At 44.0% G+C, this 14990-nt stretch overlaps 1 protein-coding gene across 1 annotated transcript in view; it reads left to right on the top strand.

Annotated features, from left to right (window-relative positions):
* The first annotated feature begins 11235 nt into the window (after positions 1 to 11235).
* Positions 11236 to 14990, top strand: part of CNGA3 (cyclic nucleotide gated channel subunit alpha 3) — a 33613-nt gene continuing 29858 nt past the window's right edge. Inside the window, exon 1 of the mRNA XM_050903797.1 lies at positions 11236 to 11271. The gene's annotated coding sequence lies outside the window, so the exon portion shown is untranslated. The remainder of the gene's footprint in view (positions 11272 to 14990) is intronic.

Raw genomic sequence — 14990 nt, forward strand, 5'->3', positions numbered from 1 at the left:
CATTTATTTTTATGCAAACCAAGGAAAAGGTCATTCATGTTGGTTAAAAAAAGAATTGCACACAGTCCTATCCTTCCCCCTTACTGTACCTCCCCCCAGTGGTGCAGGTTAAGGTAAAATAAATAGAGTTTATTCACTTATATTTAGGGCAACATGGAGATTACAGGGTGGAACACTAAACAGGTATGTGTGCCTTTTTGCTTTTATTTATCAGGACATCTCTCGCTCTAGCGGGGCTAGTTTCTGAAAACGGCTTGGCCGTCTTCAGTTTTCTACAGTAGTCAGTTCCTCACAGGGTTAGGCTGTTTCAAAACTGTGAAAATACCTGTGATGTGGATTTCACATGCCCCATTTGAACGTTTCTATTCCTTGTTTCTGTTTTTTCTGTCTTTTGAATCTTTCTGTCTTGCATTTGCACGTGTGAACTGCATGGTTTTGTTCAACTGAGCTCCCACTCTGCAGATCGTCTCCAAATCATAACTCAAGCTGTTTAAATGTGAGTGGCTTTTTAAGGCATATCTAATCAGTGTTTCTCTTGGGAACGAAACCAAATAAGCTTTCCTCAGGTTTGCAATTCAGCCCAATTATTTCACAGATCTTTGTTCATTTAATTCCTCTGAAGTGGAACAATCGGAAGAAATGGGTCAGAACTACAGTGCAAGCAGGAAATGATGATTTCTCAACCTGAAGAAAATCAGATTTTTAAACAACGCCTTTATTTATTTATTTATTTATTTATTTTTAAAGCCTTATTTTTCTGTCATGCATCCTGGTGGTGCTTTATTGCAGAGCATAGCAGTCTTCAGAGAACTATTAGAATAATGTCAATGCCCCTCACAACAGAACCGCATAGCCAAAACCTCAGATTGCTGTAAATAAGCTCAGCTCTGTTAATTGCCCTGGACCTACACCAGTTCAGAGCAGCTGAGAACCTGAAGTTCACTGGAGTGAAAGGATGAGGTATCTCTTCTTGGCTAATATCACCACATATGTTATCATTAATCACCTAACAGATTCAGAAGGAGACTTCTAGCAGTGCCACTAAACACTTACTCGTTTTTGACAACAAAGGATGATTATGCACCAGAATTTCTACTTTGGCTATTGACCGTCTTCCCCATAGGGCCTGACTCTCTCCGTGTTTTGGTTGTTCATTATAACAACACATGGTCTGTGAGGTGTACTGCCTCAGCTGACTGAACAACTGGGGTTTATGCTCAGATGACTAATGCCAGGAATTGGTCTCAGATGTGGAAGGACACCTCCGACATAATGTCTGCTTCCAGCTCGGGGCCTGATTCAACTCAGTGAAATCAGTGAAACTCAACTCCGCATCGATGCTCTGAGCCCAAGCTGGCAGAGAGCAGGGCAGATTTACAGAACTAAGGTCGCAAGTCTCAGCTGGCTTGATCCTCTTCTCAGATCTACTTTTTGCCTCACAGATTAGACATTCTTCAAAATGCTGCCCGGCTGCTGGATGCCGGAGGACACTGAAGTGTATCTTCCAGTAACTGATGAGTTTTGAATGCTTCCAGTCTATCATGGGCTCAGGATTTCATTCTATGATGGACTAAGTCAAAGCTCTGAAAACTCCTGTTGCAATTAACTCCTGTTTTTCTGGTGCATTTGGGAGAAGTTACTGCTGTATCATCTGTCTTTTTTTTTTATTTTAATTCTCAGAGGCTCCTGATGATTAACCTGAAAACTCACAAGCCAGCTGGTCCTGCAGTTAAAGGGAGCTTCAACCTGACAGACTAACTCTGGAGAAATGGAAAGCAGCTGCAGAAAGATATCTGTGCGAAATTCTTTATTTCTCAGAAGACTGTCAAAGTACATGTTATAAAAAAGTGCAATTTATGGACTCAATAATTGTGAAACTTTTTTCCCAGTTTTGTTTCTTTTTTTGATTTTAAAGAAAATAGCTCAAGATTATGTATAATTCTTATGGTCATTTAGCCATTGTGTTATTGGCGGTATTTCTCTAACTCACAGGCATCTAATGAATACAATAAAATGGACCTATTTAAAGACCACAGCATGATATGAGAGGCAATTTCATTACGTGCAAGTAAAGGCAAATAAGAAGACAGGCAGCGTCACAAAACACAGAAGAGGAAGGCTGTTTCCCCATTTTCTCTCCTGAAAATAGTCTAAGCCATGCACTACAACTAACTTACTGAAGACAAAGATTTCCTAAAATGTATTGTTTGGAAAAAAAGATTAATAGAAAATATTTTGAGACATACCACCTCAGCTCACCAGCCATTTTCCAGCAGCTATAGGATTTTTAAAGCACAGATAGTCACTCTGAATTGGTGCTGGAGAGATTGTACTTTGTGTGTTATGCTCTGAAGGAAGAAAGGGGATACTGCAAAACTAGAATGGGAGAGCTCTAAGAAGCAAAACTTTTCAGGGGAAGCCAAAGGGATGTGGACCCTTCATCATATCCCTCGGGCTGGTGCAGAATGTTCCTGCAGCGTCTGCTTTGCTGATTGATAAGAGGATAAAAAAATTTCATCTTGGCAAAGTATTTTGACCAGAGGTTGCCAGCAAGGAAAGGCCCTGTTTTCAGGACACATGGACTGATATGGTAGTTATTTGTAGAAATACATGTGCAGTTGGAGGAAAATTTTCTCAGTTCTCCAACTCAACAACCAACTGGTCTGAAAAGTGGATGGAATAAGAATGAACTAAAAAGTTATTAGACTGCACTGACACTCCTGAGGGAGCCATTGCTAGCCCCATGCTCCTCAAATCTCTGCTGAATAAGACTGAGAAGTGCTTGTTTTTGAGGTGGACTGCTGAGAAATCAGTAATTTGTGGATCCCTGTGGAAGTTAATCTTATTACTGGTGATATGCATGAATGCACATGAACTATTTTTCTTCATTTTACTAACCTGGCTGTTTAACTCTCAGATATTTTCTGTTTTATTTTTCGCTTGTGCAGCAAGCTTATTTCTTCACCTGCTTTTTTAACAGCAATCCAAGTGCTATCATTTTCCTGCCTCTTAATTTTTTCTGCTACCAGATATGCTACTATTTAATTGAACTGCTATACTTTGATTATAGAATTTCTTTTCCATCCTGTATAGTCACTACACCAGTGCAAGCTGGTAGAGTGATGCTTTACACCTTTGATACCTAGTCTGATTCCGTTAACTTCTTTTTCTGCCAAGCTAAATTTATAAAGTCAATCTCATTGAAATTTAAGCCCCGCCTCAAATTGCCTGAACAGTACAAATTCCAAGTTAAAAAGTATCAAGGATTTTTTCTGCTGCTCCTGGGTGGTATGGGGAGGCAGAGGGCAGGCAGCATATATGAGATTGCAGAAGTGTGGCTGAAGGTAATAACTCTGAGTGGAGCAAAGAGAATTGAAATGTTAATATCAGGGCAAGGAAAGGAAGGAGGGACGACTTCATAGAGTGGTAGAAATGAGTTGCCTCTATGAAGGAACGCCCTTCTTAACTCATGTCTCCTATGGGTACTTAAGGGTTAGAGGGTTAGAGCCACAGAGGTATTTGATTTCCACAGGAGTCCAATGCCCACATATTTGATTGTGGAGACAGACCTGAATGATTTGCCACAGGTCACAAGAATCTTCTCGCAGAGGAAGAAACCAGAGCCATTTCTGTAGGGAGCAAAGTGTGCACCTAACCACGGGGCTATGTTGCTGCCTGTGCTCAATAGCTGAAGCATTGTTCCTAACAACGAATAGACATTACTAGAGCTGTTCTGGTAATATTTCTAATTTGGCAAATGATTCGCACTTGAAAAACAGTAACTCAGTGTCATGGTTTAACGCCAGCCAGCAACTAAACACCACACAGCCGCTCCCCCCTCCCAGTGGGATGGGGAGGAGGATTGGGAAAAAAAAAAGTAAACCTCATGGGTTGAGATAAGAGCAGTTTAATAACTAAAGTAAAATAAAATATAATACTAACTAATAATAATATAATAATAATTGTAATGAAAAGGAATATAACAAAAAAAAAAGAGAGAAATAAACCCCAAGAAAAGACAAGTGATACACACTCTGTGGTCCAGCTGGTGCCTTACTCAAAAGTCTCTTCTTCCTCCAAGGCATCTAGGAAGCAAATCCTGAGTGGCAGCAGGTGTCAGCTTGTATTGGGTCTGGCTGAGATGGAGTTAATTTTCCCCATAGCAGCCCTCACAGTGCTGTGCTCTGTATTGGTAGCTAGAAAGGTGTTGATAACACACCAGTGTTCTGGCTACTGCTGAGCAGTGCTCGCACGGCATCAAGGCTCTCTCTCCAACGTTCCCCCCTCTCACCAGTAGGCTGGGGGTGGGCAAGGTCTTGGGAGGGGACATAGCCAGGACAGCTGACCCAAACTGACCAAAGGGATGTTCCATACCATATGACATCTGCTCAGCAATAAAAGCTAAGAGAAAGGAGGAGGAAGGGGAGGCATTCGTTATTATGACATTTGTCTTCCAGAGCAACCGCTATGTGTACTGAAGCCCTACTTCCCGGGAAGCGGCTGGATATCATGTGCTGATGGGAAGTAGAGAATAAATCTTTTGTTTTCCTTTGCTTCCGCACGTGGCCTTTGCTTTTGCTTTATTAAGCTACCTTTATCTTGACCCACAAGTTCTTTTCCATCTTTTTTTCTCCTCCCCTGTCCTGCTAAGGAGAGGAGTGATAGAGTGGCTTGGTGGGCACCTGGTGGCCAGCCAAGGTCAACCCACCACAGTCCTTTTTGGCACCCAACATGGGGCCTGAGGAATTCAAGATAAGGATAGTAATAGGGAGAGGAAACAGGCAAACCATGGACTGAACATAGCTAGAGAGCAAAGAGCAGAATGATCTTGGGGAATTTCGATGGTTGTAATTGTGGTGAAGGGATGAGGGGTGGATCGTGTGTAAATTGTCCACTTTTGTTGGTGTTGTGATGATGTTATTTTGATTTTGGTTTGGGGAATTCATTTTGTTGCTGTAAGTGAAGTTTGTGAAGATTGTAGATTGTGTGATGAATGTGTATTTTAATGATAATTCTTAAATATGTGATTCACAGAGGCGAGGGGTGGAATGTATTTGGTTTGCGTGGCAAGGTTTTGGTAGCGGGGGGGCTACAGGGGTGGCTTCTGTGAGAAGCTGCTAGAAGCTTCCCCCATGTCTGATAGAGCCAATGCCAGTGGCTCCAAGATGGACCTGCCCCTGGCCAAGGCTGAGTCCATCAGCGACGGTGGTAGCGGCTCTGTGATAACACATTTAAGAAGGGGGAAAAACTGCTGTGCAACAGCAGCCAAGAGAGAGGAGTGAGAATATCTGAGAGAAACAACTCTGCAGATACCCAGGTCAGTGAAGAAGGAGGGGGAGGAGGTGCTCCAGGCGCCGGAGCAGAGAGATTCCCCTGCAGCCTGTGGTGAAGACCACGGTGAGGCAGGCTGTCCCCCTGCAGCCCATGGAGGTCCACGGTGGAGCAGATATCCACCTGCAGCCCGACTTGGTGGGCACCTGGCATCCAGCCAAGGTCAACCCACCACACAGCTGCAGAGGCCTAGTGTCTAATAAAACAAATTTCTAGACAGAAAGGTACTGATGAAGTATTACTTAAATGTTAGCATTTTCCTGGACTTCAAAATAAAGTAGGAAAGTCTAGAAGTGGGTATTGGCAGCTATGTTCTGATTTTATTAAAGTGAAGATAAAACTAGATATACAGTGAATTCAGACTAAAAATCTAGAAAATAGAATTCTTGGCACAATAACAAAACAAGAAAACATGAAAGAGAGAAGTAGACGGGCACAGCTGAGCAGGGTCTTGAGGATAAGTATGAGAAGTTCATGACATGAAAGATGGAAGAAAACAAGAGGAAGAATTTGGAGAGTGGACTGACAGCTGAGGAGTTTCACTTGCAAGCTATAAATAAGCTGGAAAAGAACAAAATAAGAGAGCAAGCTATGAGAGAGGACTGTGTTTAATAACCAGTTAGCTGAGGACCAAGGTGTGAAAGACTGTAACATAAGGGGCTGCTTTTTCTTTCTTTTTTTCCCCTCTCTTTTCTGTTTTGAGGTGCTGAAACTCCAGATTTTCCCTTTCTTATTAATTATAATTTCCAGCTGCAAACTATCACTGATGCTTTGCTTAATTGCAGACAGAGTGCAACAAAATTGATATTTAATTTGCATATAAAACTACAAAATACTTTGTTGAAATTAGACATGGTAATTCATGGTTGTGTTTTCAAGAGGTGTCTATCAGAGAACAATAATTTTAGGTCACTGAGTTAAATCATTAGTAGTGCCTTGCTGAACATAACTATTTAGATGGATGACGTCTTGCAGCTGTCAGCATGTTGAACCTACTTGTTGATGGCTCTCAGAGGACTGGTTTAATGATCGTATAAATGAAGCAAGAGCTAAACTTGGAAAGAAAATGTCATAGAAACTAGGAAAATGTTGGAAAGAAGGAATATTTGTTCCCTGAATAAGCATGTTTTCACTTATATCTAACAATTCAGAAAATGGAAAAGTGAAAAGGTATTTCTTTTTTCCTGTCATCTTCAATACCTAGGCAACTGGCCAAACTCTGCCACTAGCAGGTTGAAACCTGCTAGTAAATAGGTTTGAATAAGAAGATAATTAGCACATAGGAATAAATATGAAAACTGGAAAATGTTGCCAAATTTAACTACAGGACTCAAGATGGTTTTCTGCCTCTTAGTGCCTACTACTTTGACAATGACTGATGACAGTAAATGGCAATTAAACCTTTTTGTCAGTTTGCTGTGCGTACTTCATGCTATTAGCCAAGTACGTTTAGAGCGTTAGTGGTTCCATATCAACACTTCTCTTCGTTTTGTCTGTGTAGCTCTACATTTTAAATGTGTTTGTTCGATCTTTTGGGGGGATTTTTTAGCAGAATTAAATCTGTGAGCTTTGCAGCTAGTTACATTTCATTTCGGACGTAATTTCAAATATAATTATTAGCCACATCACTAAGGCTGCCTTTGAAGAGGTATAGTCCCAATACCAATGTTTGGAACAGTCACCGCTATTTAGAAAAGCAGTATAGTTAGCAAACCAGGTTTTCATTTGGGTAAATTTATGCCAACTAAAAGCCTGTTCCAGCATCTTTAGTAAATTAGCTGAACATTGTGGTGCTTAGGAGTTGTACAAAGCCCTCAGCAGCACCTGTGCCTCAGAAGCAAATGATGCAAGAGGACCAGAAGCAGGGGCAGTTGGTTCAGCAGCTCCCTCCCATACGCTGACCACACCATGCGAGAGCACGGAGAGCGCTGGAGCCATTTTGGTCTCCTCTCACCTTGTGTATGTCCCCAGCACACACTTTGTATGTATGGTGGAAAGGGGCTCTTTTGTTTGACTTGACGTGTAATGTATAATAAGCCTTCTTAAAATTGCATCAAGTTTAAACCTTCTGTTGCCATTTTTGGGGGTTTTTCAATGCCTGAATGATGCTTGCATCCTTTTTAACAGTGTTTCTGTTTCTTGCTGTAAGGAGCTTTGCTACCACTTTGTCCTTCTCTCCATGAACTTCCAACTAATCCCACCGTCCCTGATTTTCTTCCCCTTCTCTTCCTCACCATTCCTTACTCTCTCCAACAGCTTCATCCCCACTTTGTTCCATGTTCACCTCTGTTATTGTCGTGCTGCTTTAGTGAGGCATGCCTTGCTATTTGGACATCAAATGGTTTTATGGCATATTTATCTGGGAAGTAGTATGGAGCACCCTGACCCAGCTATCCTGTGCTAGCAACAGTAATTGCTCTGAGCAGCTTCTCCTCCCAAATTGTCACTTCAGCGGGAGGGTAGTTGGACTCTCTCAGTTCTGTTTAGTGCTCTGTGAAGTTGTACCCTGGAGCATTTAAATGCTACCCACTCATTGGGGTGCATGTGGTAGCAGTCAGTGAGCTATCGGGAGCTTAACCAAGCTTCTTTCTTCTACGCTTACAATCAATAGGAATAGTTGACGTGGAATCTGTGACTGGAGGACCTCTGGCTTTTTTTACAACGAGGAACACGTAGCTGGAAGCAGGAGCTGGCTAAGCACAGTTCCATGCTAGGGGGGCGGGAAGGGCGGTGGTGATGGGGAACCGGTGGTTGCGATTTGGTACCAGTAATAGCTCCGTCGTTCCAGGTCGCGCCTTGTCTGAAGGGAGAAACATGCAGTGTCTCTCAGTGAGTACAACTTCTTGAAGAGGACAAAAGGGCTCCACATGAATTTGAAGAGTGGGTACTGTTTTCCCTGGTACTACTACAAACTATATTTTTGCAGAGGTTTTTTTTTAATGTATTTGCTATGCAAAAGCTTTTAGTGCAGAAAGGGCTGTTTGTTCTAATGCAACAGGAAAGTTTAATATTGCTTAGGTCTTCAGTATATATTTTAACAACCTACATAAAACAAAGAATATTGGTGTTGGAATTTTAGGTTTTAATTAAGGCTTCTACCCCTCTACAGAACTGTAAGTGTAGGTTTAGTATTTCTACAGAGAATGATGACTCCAGGAAGAACCCAGGAGAAAGGAAAACAACCAGTGCAGTCTGTATATTTATACACTGAGAAATCAACTACCTATTCTAAAATTTATGTAATTCAGATTCATCTAAAAATTGAGAAATAATCCTATATTTTTAAAAAAGTTGTTATATTGACAAGGCATTATTTCCTTGAACAGAAAACAGTATTTTTAAACAAACATGCATGTTATGATAAATGCTTAGATAAATTAATTAACACTGTTTTCCTTTATGAAACATTTTTTTCTCTCAGAGATTTAGTTCTATGATATAAAAGATTGGAAGAGACTTAATCCTTTGATTAAGGGAGGTAAATTGAGGTCCTGTGAAGATGTATTATAACTTTAATATAGCATTTCCTCTAAATTTTCTTACATCAGTACCACTGAATATTACGACAGACTTTGGAAAGTGATGCATTCTAGATGTGGACATTCATTTTTGCTGATTCAGCCTGATCCCCTTACTGTCCAGATCTGGGACCTTTTGGAAATCTCCACAGCTTTTTCCTGGATTCCCTTCCCAGGCTTCCTTCACATAGCAACCAGAACATGGGGGCAAGGTGTACAACTAGATCTTGTCATAGGAGGAAGCCAGGACCTGCAAAGGGCGCATATCTACATGTAGCACCTGGAAGTGCACCAGTGCTTGAGCCTTTTGAGGGACAATAGCAACCTGGCACTTGGTGCACGCCTGGTCGGCTAGCTCCCCTACCAGCGCTTCCAGGACACTGCTCGGAGTTTTCCGGGGAGGGCAATCCAGCAGGAAAGGAAGTGAAAAAGCATGCTCTGCAAATGCTTTCTGCCTTCCCAGGCTTTTCTGTTCCGATCCCAAAAAAACTTGTTACTCTTAAGACCGATGTGATAGCTGCATGAGAAAGAGACCTCAAGTTTCGGATGGGGTTTTAAGAGTTTTAGACGTGGCCTTTTCCTCGCCTTAGTGCTTGTTGTGTGATGTGGTTCATCTGTCTTATGTAAAATAATTCTTAGCGAGGGGAGAGCAGTGCGTAACTCTGCCTCTCCATAAACCCAAGCACTTAAATGCATTTCTAGTGTCATGTTGTGTTCAATCCAGCTGAACGGACGTTGTGCAGCACAGTGCAGTGGCCTCTCAGTTAGGAATGACATGGCTTTTGCTGACTCTTTTTCCAGCTGAAGAATCATTTCATGGAGCTTTCATACACAGTCTTTGTTTCCAGCTTTTCTGGACCCTGCGAAAAGCAGAATCAGAATTGAACAGGTGAAGTTCAGGGGAGTGTGAAAGCCTTCAGGGAGCTTCAGTACAACAAGATGAGGGAAGCACGCTGCCTGGCGCAGGCTGGGAGTCAGCGTGAAGGTGAGCTCCCCCCCCCAGGAGGTCAGGGAGAGAAGGCCAAAGTGTTGAAGAAGAAACCTGTTCAGCGGTACCTCGAGGAGAAACGCCTCCTCATCAAGGAGAAGGTGTCGGTCGCAACAGTAGTGCTGTGACCGGCTGTGGGGTATCATCTCCTCACGGTACCCCTCAGGCAAGACGTGCAGCGACGGCGGGGCAGAGGCCAGCCGCCCGCCCAGGCAAATCCCCTCCCTGACGGCTGTCGAGGGGGACACGCTTCCAGTTGGCAGCGGCACGTCCCCCACCCGCCTTCCTGACGAGGCCCCCCTCCCCGCCCGACCAAACCCGCTCCCGCCAGCCCCGCCGCCCTCAACGGACGGCCCCGCGCGCGAGGCGGGGGTTGGGGGGGGGGGGGGGATGGTGCGGCGGGCAGCCCGCCGGGCCCGCCCCGGCAGATGAAGGCGCAGGCGGCGGCGTGTGCGAGGACGCGGAGGCAGGGGAGGGCGGCGGGGAGCCGCCTTGCTCGGGCGGCCCGGAGCTCTCCTCTCGAGCGGCGGCCGGCCCCTCTGGGGACGCCGCGGAGCCTCCCCACTCCGTCCGGCCTCTCCCCGCGGCATGGACCGCGGGGCGGCGGCTGAGGCGGCCGCGGAGGCACCGGCGGGAGCGGTGAGCGCGGCCGGGAGCCGGATGGCGTCGGCGACGGGACCCTGCCTGGCCGAGAGGGACTGAGGTTGAGGCGGGTTGCGCGCCGGCTCCCACCCCGACCCCGCCACCTTCCCCAGCGAGGAGGGGATGAGCGCCCGCCCGGGCGCAGCTCCGCCCCGCAGGTCGTGAGTGCCTCGGGGGCCGGGGTGTGTGTCGCTGCCGGGGGCCGCCGCGGGGTCGGGGGGAGCCGCCTCGCAGGGTCACGTCTCTTTCCGTGGCGGGGGGGAGGACGGACGACGGCGTCGCCGCCCGGGGCTGCGGGTCCTCGCTCCGCCAGCCGCCCCGGGCCGGCCCTGCTCTGGCCCGCGGCGGGCTCCCAACTTTCCTCGGCGTGGCAAGCAATGTGCCGGGGCGCCGCCGAGCTGCTTTGACGTCTTGATCCTCTTCCGAGAACTTAACAGGATCGCAAAGCCCTTCGAGCGGCTTTTCCCGGTGAGCCGGGCTTAGGCGCGCGGGCTTCGGCTGTAATCCGCCCGCGCCGCGCGGAGGGACGGCCGCGGCGGGCCCTGCCCCGCCGCCCCCGCCGGGCCGGGCCGGGCCGCCCCGCCGGAGAGGGCTGCCGCTGCCGGCGCTTCCCGGCGCCGCCGGCCGGGAGCGGGGTCCGGACCGAAACGGCGTCGGGGAAGGGCAGCGCTGCCTGTCGGTGTTGCTTAAGGATAACGGCCCCGGAGCGCCTGCACTCAGGCAGGCAGGCAGGCAGACGGACAGACAGACAGAGTTTCTGAATTCGGATACTGCGGAGGAAAGCGTGGAAAGGTGAGTCTGAAAGAGGAAGCAGTAAACCTCCGTTTCTGTTACGCCCGTGAGAGTGGGATCGTGTCCTGCATCTGACTTCAGTTCTAAACCTTAACTCAAAAGCTTGAAATGGAAACGCAACTTAGAAGCTCTTTTTTTTTTTTAAAGAAAAGTGTTAATTTGATTAATTGACACAGAGATGGGTGTATCCACAGTTAAATTGGATTCGGGACACAAATCCGTACAGAAGTGGGGCCGAGGGGAATTACCCCACTCCTGTTGACTGAGGTTTAGCTTTACCAGTTTGATCCATGTGTCTCTTAACTCCTCTGCTGTCCGGTGCCTGTGCTATAAGCATGAGGTTGTCAAACCCTATGTAAAGAAAATTATGTTAGCAAATACTGCAAGCGCAGTGAAAGGAAATAACTTTCCTGGGATTCCTGGTGCTCCCGCTAAATTGACGTTGTTTTTAGCAATATGACATCTTTTGCAAAACTTGTGGAGTGTAAACCAGGCCATAGTGTGCTTAAGAATGTGCAAGATACAATAATGACTATAATCAGTGTCCTCTAATGCACAGTCCACTCACTTGCTAAGAGGAAAAAGGCAAAAGAAGACAAGGAAAAATGGCATGACCGTTACTTTAAATCTCTGAAGAAATTATGTTAAATGTAAATGTTGGTACTGGTTAGTAGTGGACACTTTTTACTATATTTTGTTTTCCAGATTCAGAGTTGTTACAGTCAAAGCAAGTAGTAAGAGGACTGTTGTGTTTAAAATCTGTAATTTTCATTGTTACAACTGAGTAAATTGTAGTTTCAGATGTTATGGTTTTTGAAATAGGATAACTTTGCCTTCAGTCAGCACAGTTATTTTTTTTCTCTGATATTTTTTGTGTCGTTTTCTTTGAGTATGCATGTTAAAACCATCTGATTAGAAAAATACACGGTGCAGATGATAATGGGACTGTCAGGATGTCTGATCAGCAAGGGTAATCATGGTAAACAAGCAGTGAACGACTTGAGGGAAGAGCACATCAGCTTTAAAAAATTATACACCATTCTTCCATGTCAGCATCTCTCAGCTTTGCCTTCTGTATACCTCTGCGCATCCCAGCCTTTGTCATCCAGTTTGCACCTAAGCTGTGTCATTTCGGTTCAGCACGTTACCCTGCAGCCTTCTCCAATGTTGCCATCTCTTTTAATTAGCATCTCTTAAATCCTCTTTGGTCAAAAGCCTCGTTACTGCATGTGAAACGTGACACAAATTACCTCTCATGTTTTCCTTCCCTAGCCAAATGGGAAGGCTGTGATAGTTTACATAAAGTGGGCAGGGAGTGAATTTGAATGGGTAACATTCACATGTATGCACGTGCACACATGTAAATATACATATAGATTTTATAGATACTCATTCAGAAATGTAAACCTGCTGTGTTTTAGCTGTATTAATGCCGTTGTTAAGTTCACTTTTAAGAGTTACCTTGGCAAATGAATGCACTGGCAGAGATGTTGGCAGAACTGGTGAATTTTAGACGGTGGTTACAGAGGTCTTGCACAGAGCTTATTTGCTGTATAGAAACATGGATACCTGCATCATGTTAACGCATACTAGCAACAGAAACAACACAATGTGACTTGGTTGTCCAGTCAACTGTAATTTGTAATTTACTGTGTTTTAATTTACAATGTTATGTTCAGTATACACAGCTAGTTTCCCCTGAGCAGTTTCCAGTCTAAAAAATAATACATTCATAGAAAATGGTCTGCAAAAAGATTTAGTAAATCTTAGAAAATTGAACTGTATTACTAGTAATTCATAGATATGGAAGGGAAACTCAGTCCAAATAATTAAATTTATTTAAAAGATTGCTTTACTACTACAAGGTGCTAGGGACTCAACCGTCAAATGGATCAAGGATAATCGTATGCATTTCATTCTAAAACCATAAATTATACATATATGAATATGCAGTGTTGTGTGTAGTATATGCACATCCTGGAGTACCTGTGAGAGGTAGCGTATTTGTTTGACAAATCTTTAGTACTGAGGTTACTGGGCTATGCATATAAATTATGTGCATTTTCAGGAGATATCAGTGCCCATAGACTATGGAAAATGCAATATAATGTAGCAGAGAGTAATAAAATTTGAAAACTGTACTTTTAAAAGAGGTCATAGGATTTAAGAATTGTTGATTTAAACTGTTATGCATAATGGTTCATGAGGGTAAGGTGATGCAGCCTACTTATTATTTTTTCAACCCCTTGGGCTTGATCCTGTAACCTTTATACAAAGCTGATTTCCATGAGAGTGTGCCAGAGTTAAACCTGCAGGTTAATTTACAAACCTCCAAATCATTGAAGAAAAAAGTTGCACTTTGTCTTCAAATCACATAGTTATTTAAAGATCCAGTGTCCCGTCTTTGAAGTCCATTTGTTGCCTGTACTGCTTGACACATTGGAACTGCGGACTGTCACACGTAACACACAACATGCATAACGTACAACTGAACTACAACTATTATGAAATGATGTAACAAGGATCATGTAGGTGGAGGTCAAATCCCAAAATAAATCCCAAAGATTTACCGGGGTTGAACCTGAGAGGCTGTGCGAGGATTTGGAACGTGTCTTAACTAAAATGATGTAAGTGATCCTATGCAGCTCATCACTGCTTCCATAGCAATAAGTAAAATGTTGTTGAAAGCCTCAAGAACAACAGTATATTACCAACTACACAAATACATAAGATCCATTATAAAATCGTATGTAAAGTCACCTTTTATGTTGTGACAGTGATACATATTTCACCTTGAAAAGCTGTTTTTTGAATTCTGCCATATTTTTTGTCTGTAGTCCTTTTAATCTAAATAAATAAGCTTTAAGAATATTAAGTGGTGATATAAACAGCTTGATCTGCCATCATTACTTGATAAACAACTACATTTACTTCATATCAGAAGTATTAATATTTGTTTCGTTAACAATTTTGAATTAAGTTAGGGTGAGATAACATATTCTGCCCCAAAGGAGAACTGCTAGAGTAGCCCAAATGTGAACTCTCAATGCTCGTAAGAGGGAGACTATAGTAATTCAGACTTCTTTCACAGATGTTTGGCAGGCTACACAGTTCATTTTGGTGGCTTAGCTGATAGCCAGCAACTTCCTAAATTTGATATAGTTTGTAATATTTAAATGTGTGCCTGTGTGTTGGGTTTTCTTTGCTACTGAGCATGTGCAAAATTGTCTGAAACCTAGGCCGTGAAGCTGCTCAGAGGCCTTGACTGTGTCCAGATTGCAGTGGGTGCTGAAAACAGGCATTCCTGCTGCTGCTCTGAGTGTTCTCAGAGCACTGCAAACCCATGAGAAAGTATGCGTGAGTGTATCCCATAATCTATTGGTAGGAGGCTCTGGAGAAAGGGGGAAAACTGGTTTTGGCTTGCTTAATTTGAAGCAGACTTGAAAAGTTTCTCATTTTTGAGGTGCAGCTCCTAAGCACAACGCAATTTGCTGCAAATGGGTGAATAGACTTGAGAAAGGAGGGAGTTATGGCTATGAACTGGGTGTCACCTCCTTTTGGCCTGGAGTTAGATGCTCAGTTATTTTCAGTCTCCCGTTTTAGCTTCAGTCATTTTGTATTGGCTAGCTTCCTTCTCAGTGCCTTATTCCTGGGTACCTGATTTTCTGCATGCCTTCTGTCGGAAATCGACTGGATGATACAGCTCCTAAAATTTAGAT

The sequence above is a fragment of the Gymnogyps californianus genome, chromosome 1 (genome assembly GCF_018139145.2).
Source record: "Gymnogyps californianus isolate 813 chromosome 1, ASM1813914v2, whole genome shotgun sequence".
NCBI lineage: Eukaryota > Metazoa > Chordata > Aves > Accipitriformes > Cathartidae > Gymnogyps > Gymnogyps californianus.